Genomic DNA, 19,512 nt, shown 5'->3' with positions numbered 1-19,512 from the left:
AGAGAGTGAGCGCGCGTGCATGAGCAGGGAGGGGTGGGGGGTTGCGGGGGGACAAGGGAGACAAAGTCCCAGGCAGACACCCTGCTGAGCACAAAGCCCAAAGCGGGGCTCCATCTCATGACCCTGAGCCGAAATCAAGTGTCGGGACGTTTTATTGACTGAACCACCCGGGTGCCCTAGTGGAGTTGACACTATAATTTTATTTTTTTCTATTCCTTGTTACAGAAAGGACTTCACATTTTTTTCATGCCAATATACAACTTTATTTTACAGTTACATTACTGTCAATGTATATTCCCATGATTAAAAATGATAAACTGCAATGTCTATATGTTACTAATGTCCTACCATGTAGTTACAAAATACATTTTTTGAAAAAACCATAACCAACCAACCAAAAAAACCCTGCAGCATCTGAAGAGGAAAACAATTCTGTTAAATGTCATTTTTCTTGTTACCTGGCCCCAAGTGACTTCCAAGACAGATCGAGACTGAAGGCAGAAGCATCTCTCAAAGGCTCTAGGAGGCTCAGTCCTCTCAGAGCTGAAGGCAGAATAATCCACAGGAGGAAGGTCTAAGGCCTGCTGCTCCCACTCTAACTCAGATCCTCCAGGCAAGGGGCCGAACCCAAGCCGGGGTCTGCCAACCAGGCCGCCCGGTCTAGCTGGGGCAGGAGAGGGGGCTCCTCAGGGGAACACGACAGCATCCGACCCCTACCAGCTGTGTGAAAGGACCCCCTGCAAGCACTGTATTTATATATATTACCCCAGTTCGGCTTCGCAGCAGCCTTAGGCGTTAGGGGTTTATAGCTTCTTCACAGAGGATGGGACAGGCAGAGAGATCCAGTGACTTGCCTGAGGTCACGCAGTAAGTGAGAGAGCATATATGGCTCAGGTCAGACTGAATCCACAGACGGCCCTCCTGCGGGTTTGCCACTGAGCTGCAGGCAGAAAACTCTCAAAGCCAGACATTTAATTTAAAGAGCTCCTGGGTTAGCAGAAAGAAATGCAAATCCTCTTTTTGGGAAAACAACTTTAAACCAGGCCTCAAAGAATTCCCAGGATAAAGTTCCAAGGAAAAGAGATGATAAGGTCATAGTTTTTTTGTTGGTTGTTTTTCTTTTTTTATCACAACATACAAGGAAACAAGGCAATAGAAACCAGAGCCAGCAAAAACGGCAGACGGAAGAATCAGACCGACAAAGATTTCAGATACGGGATTTATCAGACACAGACTATGAAATACCAAGTTTAAGAAGTAAGTGAGTCTTAACCATATGAACAGGGAAAAAGAGATTATAGAGAACGACCAAGCAGAAATTAAAGGAACCATACAGAACTTCTAGAAATGAAAAACATAATATTGATATTTAAAGGGTCTAACATTTTAAGTCAGAATTTCCAGAAGGATACAACAGGAAGAATGGGAATGAAACAATATTCAAAGAGATCATAAAAATGTCCATTTTCTAAACTGTCCTATAAATTCAATGCAAGTCCACTAAGATCCCTAACTGGGAAGCTCCCCCCGGCCCCACCGCCGCCCCACCAGGAACTTGAGAAACTGATTCTAAAGTTTATATAGAAGAACAAAGCCACCCCTAGAGTAGAATGAGGTGGGAGAACCTGTGCCACCATTACCTACACTAATTACAAAGCTATAGTGAGGGCAGTACTGGAACAGGGACAGACAAATGGGCCAATGGGACAGAACAGAGAGCCCAGAAATAGACCCCGCATATATGGAAATGTGATCAAAAGGAGAAGGAACACCGCAGATGGTGTGTGTGCAAGAAGCATGTGAAATAAATATATATATATTCATTATATATATTATAGATTTATATATATGTGAAATATATATGTATGTCTCTGCCCCTAGTTTCTGACAATATTTGGTCTTTGACCTGGTTCCTGATATACAGCTCCTAAAACCCTTATAATTTCCTGAGTGATAGGAATGTCTGATACAGAGCTCCTAAATCCCTTGGAATTTCCTGGGTGATACAAGTGTCTTCTGTTCTAATGAAGTGGCTCTTGGTGGGCTCTATGATAAGCTTGGAACTTTCAGCCCTGTCCCCCATTCTCTGGTGAGGGGAGAGGGGCTGTACATTGAGTTAATAGTTGGTCATAGCTATGTGATGAAGCCTCCACAAAAATCCCAAAAATACGGGATTGGAGAGCTTCCAGGTTGGTAAACATATCCATGTGCTGGAAGGGTGGTGCACCCCAAGTCTGGGACAAAAGCACTTGTGCTCAGGACACTTCCAGACCTCCCCTCATGTATCTCTTCATCTGGCTATTCATTTGTTTTGTTTTGTTTTTTTAATTTTATTTATTTATTTGACAGAGAGAGACACAGAGAGAGAGAGGGAACACAAGCAGGGTGAGTGGGAGAGGGAGAAGCAGGCTCCCTGCCAAGCAGGGAGCCTGACGCAGGGCTCGATCCAAGGACCCCAGGATCATGATCTGAGCCGAAGGCAGACGCTTAACGACTGAGTCACCCAGGCGACCCCTGGCTATTCATTTGTATCCTTTAAAAAGTCCTTTCTAATAAATCAGCAGTAGTAAGTAAACTATTTTCCTGGGTTCTGTTGAGCCGCTCTAGCAAATTACTGAACCCAAGGAGAGGGTCATGGGAACCTCTGATTTGTAGCCAACTTGGACAGAAGTTGTGGGTAACCCGGGAACCCACTACTTGAAACTGGAAGCTGGGGGCAGTCTTGACGGGTGAGCCCTTAACATGTGGGGACTGCACTCACTCCAGGTAGTGTCAGAATTGAACAGAATTGTAGGACACCAGTTGGCATCCAGAGAAAATTGGAGAATTGCTTGGTGTGGGAAAAACACCCATTCAAGTGGCATCAGAAGTGTTCTGTGTGTAAAGGAGAAACACAGGAGATTTTTCTTTACGATGGACTACTGATAAATGGTGTTAGGGCTATAGGTCCTCCTATATAGGAAAACATGAAACAGAATCCCTACCTCACACCAGCCACAAACATCAAAACCAGATCGATCAATAACTTAAATGTGTGGAAGAGAAAGGATGCACTGGAGAGACAGAAGATTACAGTTTTGTCCGAGTGTTTTTTGTGAAAGTCTGGCTTGGATGTGTTTTTGCTTGGATCAAAGAAATAGCTCTGCTTCATGATTTCTCTGGTCCTTTAGCAGGAACTGTGATCAACCAGGGTTCACAGTCATGCGGTGATACCCTCAAGGACCTCTGGGTGGTGTGGAGCTTCTGCCCCTCCACTCTCTGACCTGATCGTCTTTTTAACTTCTTGAGCTGATTTCTATAGTTTTCCTGTCTCCTTCCTCTTGGCCAGATGTCACTTTTTTTGTTTTTTTTTTTTAAGATTTTGTTTATTGGGGCACGTTAAGCGTCTGCCTTCGGCTCGGGTCATGTCCCAGGGTCCTGGGATCGAGCCCTGCATCAGGCTCCCTGCTCGGCGGGAAGCCTGCTACTCCCTCTCCCACTCCCCCTGCTTGTGTTCCCTCTCTCGCTGTGTCTCTCTCTGAGAAGGCAGACATTTAACGACTGAGCCACCCAGGCGCCCCCAGATGTCACTTCTTACTGGTCCCTGTCTACCTGTGGCTCCTATGGGTAGAGGTCAGGCCCAGCTAATGGGCTCCTAATCTGCTGAGGGTTGGGAAAGCTTGTCAGTACTTTCGAAATCGAGAGCATCCGGTTTTAAGAAAGAGGCTTCCTAAAGAAGAAAGAGACCAGGCTTCAAGACATCTGTTGTTCCTGCTCAAATCCCTGCAACCCCTGCCCCATCAAATGGGGTTTGGCTCCGTTCCTGACAATTGAGGATACCTGAAGTATAAGCATGTACACACGCCTCTCACTGTCTTCATAAGATAAAAATAGCCCCATGGGGTCCCCTTTCAAAGTCATCACCTGAAGGATGCTTTGCTCACATACCTAGCTTTCAGAGGCTCCTCCCCTTCATGTGGACAGCAGAATGCTTTCCAACTATTAGACCCACCCACAGATGGGACACAATGCAAGTGCACATCTGCAAGTATTAACAGTATCTGCTGTCACCCAGGATACAATGGTGTAAAAATTTCTTATCCTGGCTGTCTGCCTTCGGCTCAGGTCATGATCCCAGGGTCGTGGGATCGAGTCCCACATCAGGCTCCTTGCTCAGCGGGGAGCCTGCTTCTGCCTCTGCCTGCTGCATCCTCTGCTTGTGCCCGCTCTCTCTCAATCTCTCTCTCTGACAAATAAATAAAATCTTTAAAAAGTAAAATAAAATAAAAACAAATGGTACTAATGCCCTACTTAAAAAAAAAATTCCTTATCCTGTATGCTGGTCCTTTCAGACGGAAAACACTAGAAAGTATTAGAACGGAGTGGGGGGTGGCGGTGGGAACAGGGAGGGCTGAAGTAAGGAAAAGGAAGCCCGAGCAGCTGTCATGGCACCTCGGAGCCAGCAGGGGGCAGACGCAGCACCTCCGGGCCAGGTGCTGACTCCCTCCAACAGTGAGTCAAATACAGCGCAAAAATACCCAGCAAAATTCTCCGGGCCGAATGCAAGCCTGTGTAAGAGACATACCAAGACGTCTGGATCCCTACAGTCTGATGCTACAAGTTAGGCAAAGATACAGACGAAAACCGAAAAGGAAGGTTTTAATCCAAATATAAAGGCAAATTGATGAATATTTTTAATTTCAGCTACTTAAAAAAAACACAATGTTTTATAGTTAGTTGAGTCAAAAACACTGGGCAGTCGAAAGGGTGTGAACACCCTCATATGCTGCACAAATTGGTACAAACTTTCTGGAGGGCATTTGGTATGGTACCAAAAAACTCAAAAATGTGCATCCTTTTGGCTCAGATATTTGAATTTCCAAGAATGTATGCTAAGAAAATAACTGCAAGTATGTGGCGAAGGTTCATCTATGAAGCTGTTTAACTCAACACGGTTTTAAACAGGGAAAGCTAGAAACAAACTAAATGTACGCCAGCAGGAGAAAGGCTAAATAAAATCTGTGCATCCGTGGCAGCCACTCTGTAATGCTGACTAATGTGGAGAAATGTCCACAAAACAGCGAAAAAAGGTTATAGAACAGCAAGTGCTCTGTGCTCCAGCTTCTGTTTCTAAAAAAGTATGTGAAATTACATATATTAAAAAGAATGGAAGGATTTACACCAAAATGGTAACAGTGGTTATAGCCGATTGGCAGTTACTAGTGAAAAAAAATTTTTTTTGCTTCTATTTTCCAAGTTTTCTACAACAGGCATTTATGATTTCAGCAATAAGAATAATACAACGGAAGTTGTTAACAAAGTCAAGGGGTACATAAAGTTCCAGAGAGTGGCCACAGAAAAGTAGGGAAGAGTTTGGGGAGCTGAGTGAGAGGCTTTGGAGGGGGGGTTGGTGAGCTGCGAAGCCCAAGGGCCACGGCCTCTGAGATTTCAGTTACTGGCGGCTCTGGGCAACTCTGTCCAGGGGCAGGGTAGGCGCTGCTGGTTTCTGCAGCAGGAGCACCTAGTAGCTTCTACCTAAGTCTCTACCTGTCCTAACTATGCTCCAGGTCAAAGACAGAGTAAAACAAATGGTCCTTATCCTTAATGAAGTTGACAGAAGAGAGATTTAAAACACAACAGGAGATTATTCTGTAGTCAAGGTCCACACCTGCCTGGGGAAGTACAAAACGCCCATGCAAACGGCGGGTTTCTGTGATTACGGCGGACACAGCGAGCAGCAAGAGAGAGCCGTGGCTGAGCCGAGAATGTAGGTTTCTGAGTTCAGAGGCAAAGCTGGAGTCTCCAAGGGTTGTCCAACATACCACCTGTGTTAGGATCTCCTGAGGTGCTGGTTAGAAAGGCAGACCCCAGCGCCCTCCTCGGACCCACTGAATCAGAATCATGAGGGCTGCCTAGCTTCTCTCTCATGCAGACCTTTCCCTGGGCTGGGCTATGTGCTTGATTCCGACAGAAGAACTCCACTTGTAAACACAGCAAAACAGACGTGGAAATGGCACGCTCATCCACACCTTAATGCAAATGAGTTCAATGGATCCCCTCCAAAGTTGCTGCGGAGAGCCGATTTGGAGCGGAAAGAGGGAGAAGAGCAGGAGGGCACAACGTCTGGGTTGGGGGAGGATAATGATGGTGGGCGCTGTGGTTTGGTCTCCATAATGAATGGTGTCTGGTGATACCACCCCCAAGGGAGGGCACTGCAAAGAGTGGGAGAGAGCACTGGAGGTCCTTTCCAGTTTACCTGCAGCTGGTGTCTCCGAGCCTGTGTGTGCGTGTGCAAACTACTACTACCTGCTTCACCCTGCTTGATTCAGAAAGACGCCGCCGAAGAGAGGATTCTCAAGAACCCATGGAAGGACAACAGGCCTTGGCTACTTCCCTCTTCCCTCCCATGACCTCGTAGCATGCTGGCCTGGTGCAGGTTCTCAACATGTGTCTGCTGAGTTGAAAATGGAGCCAATGAACACCCAGTGAATGGGGTGGGGAGCCTGGTGGAGGAATCATGGCTGAGAGCAGCTGTGGGCAGGCGGGGGACGTAGGGGAAAGGTCTGCATGAGAGAGGAGCTAGGCAGTCCCTTTGCCTTTTTTTTTTTTTTTTAAGATTTTATTTATTTATTTGACAGAAAGAGACATAGCAAGAGAAGGAACACAAGCAGGGGCAGTGGGAGAGGGAGAAGCAGGCTTCCCGCCGAGCAGGGAGCCTAACACCGGGCTCAATCCCAGGACCCCGGGATCATGACCTGAGCCGAAGGCAGACGCTTAATAACTGAGCCACCCAGGCGCCCCAGTTCCTTTGCTTCTTGATATCACACCTCAAGAGGTCCTTATTGTGGCTTTGGGGACTGGTACAACTGAGCCACTGGGAAGTGACACCAAGTCTGAGGCCAGCCAAGGGAACCAGAGATTTCCCAGGACAGTCAGTCCACCCAAGCCGGGAGATGGCCCTATTTATACCTTCAGCAATCCCCAAGCTCTATTTCCACACTTGGTTACCAAGCTCCATCCCCAGGCCCCTACTCCAGGGATGGAGCCAATACTGTCCTCCTCAGGAGTCCTGATTATGTGACAAGTCTGGGCTTGCTCTGGCTGGTGTGAGAGATGAGAGGCTCTGGGCAAAAGAAGGCAGGGACAAGGGCCTCCCTGTCCCAACATCTTGGGCTGCAAGGGCCCTTTGGTCAAGATGCAGACTTGACTATCTCCTCTTCCCCTCCCACCCTGGTAGTCACAGCTGGGACGCAGGGAGCTGGTGAGATGGGGCTGAAGTATGGCACCTGGTGGAGGGGGTAATAGGTCAGAAAGAACATCAGGCTCCAGAAGGATCAGCCCAGCTGGGGAAGGGTGCAGGCAGGGGAAGTGGAGCCCAGGTAATCCCTTCAGGAAGTGTGGTATTTATAGTTAGACTTAGCCCAGGATGACCCTCAGAGCCGGTAAGCTTCGAAGGGAAAGTGCTAGCCCAGCTCTGCTAGCTGGGGCCTCCCCAGCGTGGGCCCTTCTTCCCCATTCATTCCCTCAGGCCCAGCTCCAGGGTCCAGGGAGGGGAGGGGGTGGAGCCAGTTGCTAAGTGACAAGCCAGGCTTCCTAAACTGTATCACCACCTGGGTCATGTCGGTCCCAGGTGGTCCTGGGCAGGGCTGAAGGAATCAAGGTTCCTCTGGGAGCCCTGTACCAGGCTCCATGGCGACGCCTGGCCCTGCAGTTCTCTGTGATGATCCTGTCTGTCCCCCCTGAGGCTGGGACCACCTCCAGTTCATCTCTGGGGTCCTGGGGCAGGCCCAGGGTCTGGCATGCAGCAGGTCTCAGTAACTGTTTACCCAGTGAGTGAGTGAAATGAAGTGAGCAGGCAGTTTAGGAAAAGTGGGGGGGCGGGGGAAGCTGGAGACGGGAGAGGCAAGATCTGAGTTCAGAGAGCAGATGGAGCGGTCTGGAAGAAATTCCTGTAAGCAAGAGAGTTAGTTAGGAAGAAAGGGGGTGGCAGAGGAGGGAGTCCAGGAGAGAACAAACCAGTTCCTGAGGTGCACAGGGAGGAAACCCGTTGGAGGAAGAGGGGCTGGATGTCAGAAAGCAGGCCCAGCGAGGGCCTGGAACCGTCTTGGCAATTGGAAAGACGAAAGTGCAGCCAAGAAAAATAAACCTGCCCAGAGGCCCCCTGCTTGGGCAGTGGGTGTGCACAAGGGGGCACACATAACTGCAGAGACAGTATGTGCTTTCACTGCGCTTGCACACCATGGACACATTTACTGGGGTGAGCTTAGGGGGAGCAGAGCCCTTATCTACTCTGCCTTGTGCCTCCAGCCTAGGACCCCCCGCCACATGTGGCCAGGCAGGGTGAAAGGTGGCCTCCCAGGGCCAGGCACTGACCAACTCTTCCCCTGACCTGTGCTGACTTCCCCCAGCCATCCTCCTGTCCCATTCCCTGGTGGAAAACTCTTGGGCTGTCTGATCTCAAATACAAACAGAACCCCCAAATCCTCAGGGTCTGCTCTGGGATCTAACCTGCCATACAACCAACAGCTGCTTTTCTGAGGCTGGCTCGGATTCACAAGTAGAGTTAAACATTGAGTATTTGGGAAATCACTGCACCTCTCCTTGTTTTAGGTTCATATGAATTTAAAACAACCACCACCGCCCCCCCCCCCACCCCAGCCAATTCCTTTCTTGTAGTGAATATATTCCTATCTTCATCATGTACTGATGTTTGTTTCGGGAGCACCAAAGTCCTGGCCTGAATGTGAATGGTTCCACTGCTACCAGCTCTAGAAGGAAACTTGATTACATGTGTTTTCTGGAAACCCAGATTACAGATAATTATGAGGTAAGAGACACCTTCACAAACCTTCTCTCTCCAATGTGGCTACTCACTCACAAATGGGCTTCAGATACGGGGGTGGGGGTGTTGCTTCAGCGACTGGCCACCTGTGTGAGCACGGGAAGACCCCCTCACCACTCTACCTCGGCGTTCCCATCTGTAAAGAGGACATAACCTCCACCTTGTGGGACTGCTGTAAGGATCACAGACACCACTCTGCCCGATGCTTAAAAGGCAGTACTATTGTAATTAGCAATCATGCCAAGCCAATAATGCTTATTACCACTATGCAATTAAGAGAATGAAAGGTTACTATCCTTTTTTCCCCCATCAAGTTGCTGTGATTTTGAAAACTTTGAAAACTCTTGCTGTTGTGAACTCCTGGTCTCTCCTTCATGGTGCAGGAGGACGGAAGGGTTAAATGAGGTTACGTCTGACAGGGACAAAGAGCGGGTTCAATGCATACCTGTTACCCTGGGCAGCTGCACAGCAGAGGGTCAGCACTTTTCCTGGGGCAGAAGAGGGAGGATGGTGGCTAATAAATAAAACAGAAACTCTCCAGAGGTTGCTAGAAAGGTCTCTGGTATCTGGCCAGCTCCCCTGGCTACCTCGGGACTCCAGGGAAGAGAGACAGGTCATCTCTGCCACTGTACTTTCCACAGCCCTGCTGGCAAGGGGGGTCCCCAAGGACTTGGCGGCCAGGTGCCTGGAGGCCGACTGGCACAGCCTGACTTCTGACACCGGAGACTCCCTCTCACCGGGCGTCAAGTGCCCCCAGCCCTCTACTCGGACGTGTGCTGCGCCATCAGGACAGGTGCCCCGGAGCGTGGCGGGATCCTGAAGCAAGGAGTGACCTTAAAGTCAGTCAGCCCAGCCCCTTCGTTTTATAGACGAGGAGACAGGCTCTGAGAGGTGTTGCGAACAGTCCCGCACCGCACAGCTCTTGCCTGTGTGTGCGCACGAGCGCGCGCACACGTGTGTGTGTGTGTGTGTGAGCACGGGTGTGTGTGTGTACCCAGTGGGGGTGGGAAGCAGATTCTTCCTACCAAACCACTCCACTGCCAGTGGAAGCAGAATTACAACTAGAATATTAAAATGTCAGGAGTTTGGGCGCCTGGGTGGCTCAGTTGGTTAAGCGACTGCCTTCGGCTCAGGTCATGATCCTGGAGTCCCCGGGATCGAGTCCCACATCGGGCTCTCTGCTCGGCAGGGAGTCTGCTTCTCCCTCTGACCCTCCTCCCTCTCATGCTCTCTGTCTCAAATAAATAAATAAAATCTTAAAAAAAAAAAATAATAAAAATAAAATAAAATAAAATAAAATGTCAGGAGTTTAAGAGATGACAAATACGCCAACGGGAAAGCAGCAAGCAGAACACACATCGGAGCAAGTGCAGAGGAGTTAGGAGTCTGCCCCCCATCCCCCCCCGGTTCCCACTAGGGACGAACGGAATCTAAGGGCCGGGCCCTCCCAGGACACAGTGGCCTAACTGTGCACTCGTGTCTCTAGAAACACAGACTCTAATTCTGCCTGGCTGGTTGGGGGCTCAGTGATGGAGACCAACCTCCTACCCACACAACACTCTTGCCGGGGGCAATTCAGCCTCTGTGCACTTCTAGTGACGAGGTGCTCACGGTACCAAGCGGAACCTACTGCTTTGTGAGACCGGCCAAAAGGTGAGAAAGTTAATAATCTTAGAGTCACCCTTCACTGAGCACTAGCTATGTAGCAGGCAGCAGAACAGAGAAACACAGAGGCTGAAGGTCCCAAGTCTGGAGTCAGAACTGGGTTTGAACATCAGCTCCATCATAAATTAGCGAAGTGACTCTGGGTAAATGACTTCAGCTTTCTAGTCTCCTCTCCTGGGAAGTAGGGAGTGGTAACATCTTACTTCTTAGGGAGGTCACGAGGATTAAACATATATACGTATATATTAAATTAACTAATAGAGTCAAGAAGATTATATGCAATAAATCAACTATTGGAACACTTCCGGTGGGGTCTCCCTAGCACCCAGCCCCACCAGGCTCTTGTTTCCTCGACTGAAGACACACACATACCCCAACACCATACTTGCCACAGAGCAGGCACTTATTATGGTCACTGAAATTGTTTTTGCCATTATTATTATTAACATTGTTCTTTTGACCTGAAATCCATCGGCTCGGTTCTCTGCAGCGACACAGAACAAGTCAAAACCTCTTCCATGGGGCTGATAGTCTCCTCCTCTCCAGAATGACGATCCCTTTTTCCTTCTCTGTGGCTTCTCTCTTTGTGGGTTCTCTGCCATCCTGTTCACCCTCCCCTCAACCAACCTAACCTACTGGCCCAGGTGAGGTCTGCCCAGTGCCAAGGCCCTCTGGCCTCGTGCTTTCCTCGATCTGAGCAGCAACCCCACTGCCTCCATGGCAAACCCAGTAACAAGTTCGCCCAGGACTGTTAAAACTGGAGCCAGAAAAGACCCCATCATCCTCTCCCTGGTTGTGGCTCTCCATTCTCTCAATCCCGGTGCTCACTCACAGTCCAGCTTACCCCGGGGAGCTGGGCCGAAGTTACTGTGTGTCTTTTAGGTCTGTATCTCAAGTAGGGTGAACCTGGAGTTAGAAGACCTGGGTCTTTTCTATCGTGACCCATGCTGTGTGAGCCAGGGCACGGCACTTAACCTCTCTGAGCACATCGGCCAAATGTGAATGCCTCTCGTCTTTGCACCTTACAGAGCCACTGAAATGCTCCAGCAAGTTTCTGTGCAAAGTGCTGTGGTCAAGTGCGACATGCACACAGATGCCTGACATCCCTGAGATCTGCAACCCCATCTTTTTAAGGCTCACTCCCTTCTTCATGTGGCACAGCTCAAGACCCACAACACTCTGTTTGTGGATCAACAGAGAACTCGTCTGAGCACGTTCAGTCTCCCAAGCCGGGCTCAGGCCTTGCATGCAGCTGTGCCTGACTCACTCTTCCCCCTTCCTCCCCTACAGCCCGTGAATCACCAGCCCCGTCAGGCCAGTGTCCTCCCTGGTTTCCCTCCCGAGCACTGCGCCTGGTCGCGACCTCCATCCCTCACGACGCAGGAGGCCAGCCCTCTTCCCACCAGGGCCCACGGGCTCCTCTCCCCTGACGCCGTGGCACGTGAGCATCCATCCCACAGCAGCTCTAAGTCACACGCCGCCTCCCATGCATGTTCCCCGCGCATAGTGCTGCCCCTGCGACTCTCAGTGGCTGGAGGGCAGGCTCTTGAGAGGCAATGCAGGGTGGTATATGGAAAACACAGTTGCCTGGGACCCACCCCCCGAGACTCTGATTTGACTGCACTGGGGTGTGGCTTGAGCATCAGAGGGGTTTTAAAGCTCTCCCAGTGACTCTGATATATGGCCAGGGCTGAAAAAGCACTGATCTGGAACCAGGTTGCCCAGCCTGGCTGGCTGCTCCGATTGTTTAATTAGCCTTCTGAGAGGGCCTGGCAGGGGGTTGCTCAGGGAGAACCCCAGGCCTGCCTGAGGCTGACCATCTGGACAGTCCTTTCAAGGCTTGGAGCCAGACTGGTCATAAGGCAAAAAGTGGGTAGTTCAGGGGACCCTGCGCTAGGGGAAACCCAGCTGCACTGTCCAGAGGATATGGCCTAAGCCCTTGCTTGCGGAAGGGACAGGGTAAGCCAAAACAAGAGGACTAGCTTGGACTAGCTATCTCACTCTCCTTATTAACAAGGAGAGCCCTGCCCCTCCCGACTCGACTCAGCCTGAAGCCTGGTCTCTCATGCCTGTATGGCCAGCACCCAGACACCCTCTTTTGTAGACGTAGGCCTCTTCCTCCAGGACTGAGCCCCAGACTTCTGGATAGAAAATGTGCAGTTCCAAGGCAAGGGGGACAGTGTGAGAGCAGAGGGAGGGAGGCCCTATTTCCTAAGAAAATCTCCCACCCCCTCCCCAGCTGCTCTGGGCAAGAAGAAAGGAAAAATCTGACTCATCATGCTGTGTGACTCACAGGCCGACGAAACTTACTTGCCAGACTGGCAGGGAGGAGAGCCTGCTGCTCCCACCACAACCAGAGCCCATGGGCAGGTAAAGCCCATCCCTCCATCCCTGCTCACCACCAGCTCCAGGCCTGGGTGGCTGGCCTGGCAGGAGTGCCTTGCTCAGCTTGGTGCCCCGACAGCCACACCCTCCCGTGGTTGGTCTAGTAACCTGCTGCACCGAGGGGCAGGGCTGGGAAGAATAGAGAACTCAGGTTTGGAACACAGAGAGGTGACTTTGGAATCAGAGAGGACCTGGGTCTGACTCTTAACTCTATGCCCTCATAGGTGGGAGCCTCTTGACCTCAGTTTCCACATCCATAAAATGGGAGCAATAAGTCTTGAAGGACTATTGAGGATTAAATAAGACCTTATCTGTAATCTCCTACTACTGTGTGAGGCACAAAGTAGGAGCTCAAAAGTGGTAGTGATTATTACTAGGTGTATAAGTACCAGATTTAGGATTACAAAAAGGTTTTTTGTTTACATCATTTCACTTAATCTTTTTATTTATTTATTTATTTTTAAAAATATTTTATTTATTTATTTGACAGAAAGAGACACAGCAAGAGAAGGAACACAAGCAGGGGGAGTGGGAGAGGGAGAAGCAGGCTTCCCGCAGAGCAGGGAGCCCAATGCGGGGCTGGATCCCAGGGCCCTGGGATCATGACCTGAGCCGAAGGCAGACGCTTAACGGCTGAGCCACCCAGGCGCCCCCATTTCACTTAATCTTTACAACAACCTTGTAAGGCAAATACTACTACTCTCATTTTCCAGATGAGACACTGAGGTTCAGGGACCCTGGGGCCATGGCAAGAATCCAGGGAGTGGTTTCAGATCCTCATTCCCAGCCCAGTGCTTGTGTCGGACGCCGTCCTACATGCCCCCTCCCCTGGGCAATGTGAAGGACCCCGTGGCTGTGACAGCGCACACAGCTGACAAGCACAGAAGCAGCTCTGCCTCCAGCCCAGGTGGGAAGGCCTGGCTGGCGACACCACTGACCGGTTCTGCATCCAGAATGGCATTGCCACAAGTCCTGCCCCGCCTCCCACCCAGCCTAGCTTGACTCTAGCCCACGTGGTGTGTCCGGAAATTCACTCACTGCGGCCTGTGTGCGCGTCAGCCTCCACCCCAGGCTGTGAGCTACTCGAGGCCGCACCTGGTCTCGCCAGTGCTGGCGTGTGAATGCCCGGCCCCTAGCCTAGAGCCGGGTAAGCAGGCAGTCAGGCTGCCAAAAGCCTCCGATGCCAGACCGGAGACGCAAGGCCACGTACTTATAGGACTTGGGCATGTTATTTACCTCTGAGAATCTCAGTCGCCTCCTCTGGAAAATGGGGATAATAAGTCACTGCCTTACAGTTACGATGAGAACTATGGTAATAACCACGGTAATAAGCAGTGATAACACGGTAATAGCAATCACGGCTAATATTTATTAAGTTCTTATGCCAGACACTGTTCTAAGATCTTTCTACGACTCAAATCGCCTCGCCCAGAGGTCACACAGCTAGATGGCGGGCTGGTTCTGAAGCCCCCACAAGATACCACTGCTCCGGAGTGTCAAGTGCCTGCTATGTCCTAAGTGCTCAGAACTTAGAAGTTAGTCTAGCGGATGCTTCGGAAGCATTTCTAAGATGAATCAATGAATGAACTTCTTTTGGTCTAATTTCATTTCCATGCACAAGCATATATTACTGAGCCCTCATCTGCATACAGACTGAGTTATTTGAAGTTCTGTGAAACATAAAGTTAAAAAAGAACAAATTAAAAAAAAATAGAAAGCAAGGCCTCTTCACCCCTCTGCAGGAGGGTAACAGGATCCAGACTTCTGGGGCAAGAGCCAGGGATCCCAACCCTGCAAGTTCTATGCCCCTCCCCCTTCCTCAGAGAAGGTTCCGGATGGGATTCAGGAGAAGAGGGGGAGGAAACGGCCAACGGTGCTGGCTCTGCCTGGCCTTCTGAGGTGCCGCTGGGGGTGCTTGTGTGGAAGGGAGGGCCTCAGGGCTGCCCAGGCACCTCGTCCACAGCTGTTAATGTTGGCAATGCCGGCGAGGGGCTGGTCGGAGGGCAAGGAGCTCACAGTGCTGAGTAGCCTCGAGGAGCTGGCCCTGACGTCCGTATGGCCCCCGAGTCCTCCCACACAGCACCACCCTCCAGCCAGGCCACAAGGGCAGGCCCCCAAACTAGACAAGGAGAGGGCCTCCTCAGCCAGCTGCAGGGGAGCTCTTTTCTAAGCAGCAAAACCCGTTTCAAAGAAAATAGTGAATGGCTTTCAGAGAAGCCCACTTACCATGTGAGGCAGAGAAAGGGGATCTGTTGTGGGGGGCAGGGGGTAACACCAACATGCCCTCCCCTCCCGGCACCTCCCTGACAGCTCTGCCAAACCCCAGGCCCCCAGCTGCACACCCCCCCAGGCCTCTCAGGGACAGGTGCCCTTCCGCTCCAGGGCAGCTCTCTCCATGCGGCTATGAAGGCTGCATAGCTCAGCCCCCGTGACCTGGGACAGCCCCTCACCTGGACCCCTATCTGTAAAATGAGCAGGCTGGACTAAGGGATTCAGGAAGCCTTCTAGCTCTAAGACTCAACTCAAATCCGCCCTGTGGAAAGGTCTGTGTGGGGCTCCTGGGGGGCACAAACACAGCTAAGGCAAGACCCTTGCTGTCCAAAAACTCACAGCCCCTGCAGAAAACTGCAAGGCAAACCACATGTGTGATAATGTAAGCACACAAGCACGCAAATGCATGTGCATGCACGCACACACACACACACACGCACACATGGAAGACCTACAGGATTCCTTGTGCAAAATGCTGCAAGAGTCAGAGGGGAGACTCTCGAAAACCCATGGGGAACCCATGGAAACTGCCTGGTCTCTCCCAGTCGTCTACCAGTGCCAGGTACTGTGGACACACAGATGAGCATGACAAGTCCCTGACCAGACAGGCTCAAACGATGCACAGCGATCCAGTTTAATTTTGTGATACATTACGTTTATGCTCACTACTTTGAAAACACTCGAATGTATAATTTAGGAAACCCTTGTAACCTGTTACTCGGTGGCACATTAAAAAAAATAAACAAAGGCATAATAAATACGTGATACATGCAAATTCTGTTCAAAGAACCCTCACCCCCACCCCTACCCAAGCAGGCAAACTGCTGCACACTAGAGCGGAGGTATGTGGAAAGCATATCGGGAGCCCACAGCCTGACTGACCGGGCCTCTTATGCATCTGCCAAAGGGGTGGGTGGGAGCTGGGCTACATCCTCTCCGCGGCTGAAAGCTCTGACCATGTATGACAAGGACTCTAGAAATAAGCAGACTCCAGCTGGCTGAGGGCAGGCTGGGGGCAAGCCTCACCCTCACTGTCGCATTTCTGACTTCCCACCTCCGCCCTCTGCACACAGTGAACTGCCCCACTTTGGCCTCTGCGGCTGCTAGAGGCAGCAGGTTCCAAGCTCTGGGCCTCAGTTTCCCTCTGGGATAATGGCGGTGGCAGGGGACGTGAAGCATCCCTTGACGGAGGGTCCAGATACAAGAGGACCAGCATATGCAGAGCCTCCAGGCTGTCTGTGAAGACTTCAGCCCCGGTTCTCTCTCTCTCTCCTGCCCCTGATGCTAATGGGTTTGGCCTGGGAGCAGCCCTGCTGGCCGGCACCCAAGTACACAGGACCCTGCCACCCCACCCCCAAGGTAATCCAATTCTTCCCGGTCAAATGACAGCTGGAGGGGGGAGGGAGGGAGCCCAAAGCGGGAAGGGCAATGGTAACTGGCTCACGGGGTGGTGAGGCCCAGACAAAAGGGTCATGGCCCAGATTCCTTTCAACACAATTCCTGAGCACCCACTGTGTTCAAGATCCTGCTCGGCACTCAAGGGACCTGAGAAAATGAGGATGACACTTTAATTACCTTAAGCATGTCTCAAGGTTTAAACCGCATCTCCTCAGAGAGGCCTTCCCTGATAATCTAACGGAAGTGGGCTCCCCTATTCCCCGTCCCAGTCTCCACTCTCCTCAGTAGCATCTATCCCAATTCTGCCATGGTTTGTCTACTCATTGCTCCGTCTCCCCATTAGTACTTCAGCTGCTTAAAGGCAGGGCCCTGGTCTCTCCCCCCCGCCCCTTGCACCCAGCACCTCATACAGAGTAGGTCCTCAGTGTTAGGTGAATGAAGGAATGCATGGACAAATCAATGATTAGACCACCAGACAAGAAGGAAAGGACGTAAACAACAATTCAGAAGTCTGTGGGGACGCAAAGGAGGGAACGGGCACATCTCTGAGGCTCCGTGGAGGAGATATCACAAACACTGTGAGCGTGGCCTGCAAAGAGGGTGAGGGAGGAGGAGTCCCAGGTGGAAGGTAGGGAAGCAGCACTGACCTGGAGCCATAGGGCAGCAAGACGGGCTGAGGCCCAGTGAGTCCTCCTGGACCCTGATGGGTGCCCTGCTCCCCACCCCACTGGCCTCTGACTAATCACTGGGGTCCACTCTTGATTGACAAAGCCAGGACCACGTAAATATCTGAGCACAGCGCTGCAGCGTGGTGAGCAGGAGTTATTTCTAATTAGGCAAACGCTATCTGTGCACCCATCGGACTATCCGCCTTCTTCTTGTCTAGTTTCCTTCACCCCTGGCTGACTGGTGCTGGTTCTGAACATCTGTGCCACCACTAGGCGCCATCCCCCTCTAGGGGACTGAAGGGTAACTCGACCTTGTCATGAAGAGACGTTTTATTACCCCTCCCCCCATCCCAGGTCTCAAAAGAATTTCTAACGACATTTAGATTACATTTTTTTAAATGGAAATGCTAAGACATATCTGTCAATTTAAGCCTCTGGTCAGCATATAAAAACCAGAGGTTCACACTGAGCTGACAGAATGCCAGAAAAGGTGTTCTGCTCAATCTGGAAGGTTATGATGTCTCTGTGAGTCAGCTCCTCAAGGCCAAGGGATGGGGCAAGAACGAAGGTAAGAGATATGGCCAGAGGGAGGAAGAATGAGTAGGAAAACCCGGAGTTCCCCAATCCATAGATCCTGGTGAGATTTCCTACACTGCACAGTCCTCCTCCTCCTCAAGGGAAGAAGAGCCTTGTGGCGGAAGAGGGGGGCAGCTCCATCCTGGCCAACTGGGGCTTTCCATACAGCATTTTAGATATTGACTGGGCGTGACTTTGTAGGGGCAGGGGGGGAGGGGTGGCTGTCAAGGAGGCCTGGGAGCTTAACACCACTTCTGTTCTGGGCAGAAGTCTAGGTCTAGGGAAAATGCCAGGGGTCAGATGGTGGCCCCTAGAGGCTATGTGCTTCCCAGGGAAACCTGCAGCTGGAAATGAGCCCAAATTTATACAGACAGCATTAGCATCTGCAAAGGAAAAATCTGGGGAAATGCACACCAGTCTTTCCACGGGAGGGGTGGGGTGATGGGTGTTTTACTTTCGAGGGTATGTATCTGTGTGTCTGGCATTCTCGCCCAACGTCTCTGCCATAGACATCTTTGCAGTGTTTTTGCCACAAATATTTTCACCACATAACTAATTGGCTGTAAGGCCATTCTGCCATACAAGATAAAATAATGAAAACTAAAAGAGGGGTATTAAAAAGGACAAAATGAAACATGAAAAAAATTAATAAAATTGCCATCAGGCAATTTTGCTGTAAAAGATAAAGTCATGAAAAGTTTTAAAAAGGAAAATTCATTAAAAAGGACATAATGGAACACGAAAAACAAATAACAAAATTAAAAAGACTTTACTGTGAAATATTTTTCATACGTTGAAATATTTTCATACGTTTAAAATGTGTGTAGAGGGGCGCCTGGGTGGCTCAGCTGGTTAAGCGTCTGCCTTTGGCTCAGGTCATGATCCCAGGGTCCTGGGATCGAGCCCCGCATCGGACTCCTTGCTCAGCGGAGAGCCTGCTTCTCCCTCTCCCTCTGCCTGCTGTTCTGCCTACCTGTGCTCTCTATCTCTCCGTCAAATAAATAAATAAAATCTTAAAAAAAAATGTGTGTAGATTCATGGCAATACTATGCCAATAACTGGTTTTATATTATGGATTTTACCTAAACACTTGTCTTCAAAGTCTTTAGTTCATAGTATTATGCTTTTTTTTTTTAACTACAGTTTCTTCCTTCATTAGGAGAGGTATCAAGGTCCAAATACAGTTGACCCTTGAACAACATGGGTTTGAACTGCACAGGTCCACTTATATGCAGGGTTTTTTTTTTCCAATATATACAGTACAGTATTGTAAATAGATTTTCTCTTCCGTATGATTTTCTTTTTTTTTAAGTTCTTATTTTTTTTACCAAGATTTTATTTATTTGAGAGAGTGAGCAGAGAGAGAGAGAGCATAGCTGGGTGGAGGGGCAGAGGGAGAGGGAGAAGCAGACTCTTCACTGAGCAGGGAGCCTGATGTGGGACTTGATCCCAGGACCCCAAGATTGTGACCAGAGCCGAAGGCAGACGCTTAACCAACTCAGTCACCCAAGTGCCCTTAAGTTCTTATTTTAATTCCAGTTAGTGAACACGGAGTGTTACATTAGTTTCAGGTATACAGTAAAATGATTCAACACTTCCACATATCACACTGTGCTCTTCCTTATGACTTTTCTTTTTTTAAAAAATATTTTATTTATTTATTTGAGAGAGAGAGCATGAGCAGGGTGAGGGACAGAGGGAGAAGCAGGCTCCCCACTGAGCAAGGAG

General features: G+C 50.1%; 1 protein-coding gene across 1 annotated transcript in view; it reads right to left on the bottom strand.

The window, feature by feature from the left end:
* Positions 1-19,512, bottom strand: part of UBTD1 (ubiquitin domain containing 1) — a 54,236-nt gene that overhangs the window by 3,325 nt on the left and 31,399 nt on the right. The window lies entirely within an intron of this gene.

Source organism: Mirounga leonina, unplaced genomic scaffold, assembly GCF_011800145.1.
Source record: "Mirounga leonina isolate KUSES-001 unplaced genomic scaffold, KU_Mleo_1.0 Mir_114, whole genome shotgun sequence".
Classification (NCBI taxonomy): domain Eukaryota; kingdom Metazoa; phylum Chordata; class Mammalia; order Carnivora; family Phocidae; genus Mirounga; species Mirounga leonina.
Note: the sequence above shows the minus strand (reverse complement) of the source record. Positions and strands in the feature narration are given on the sequence as shown.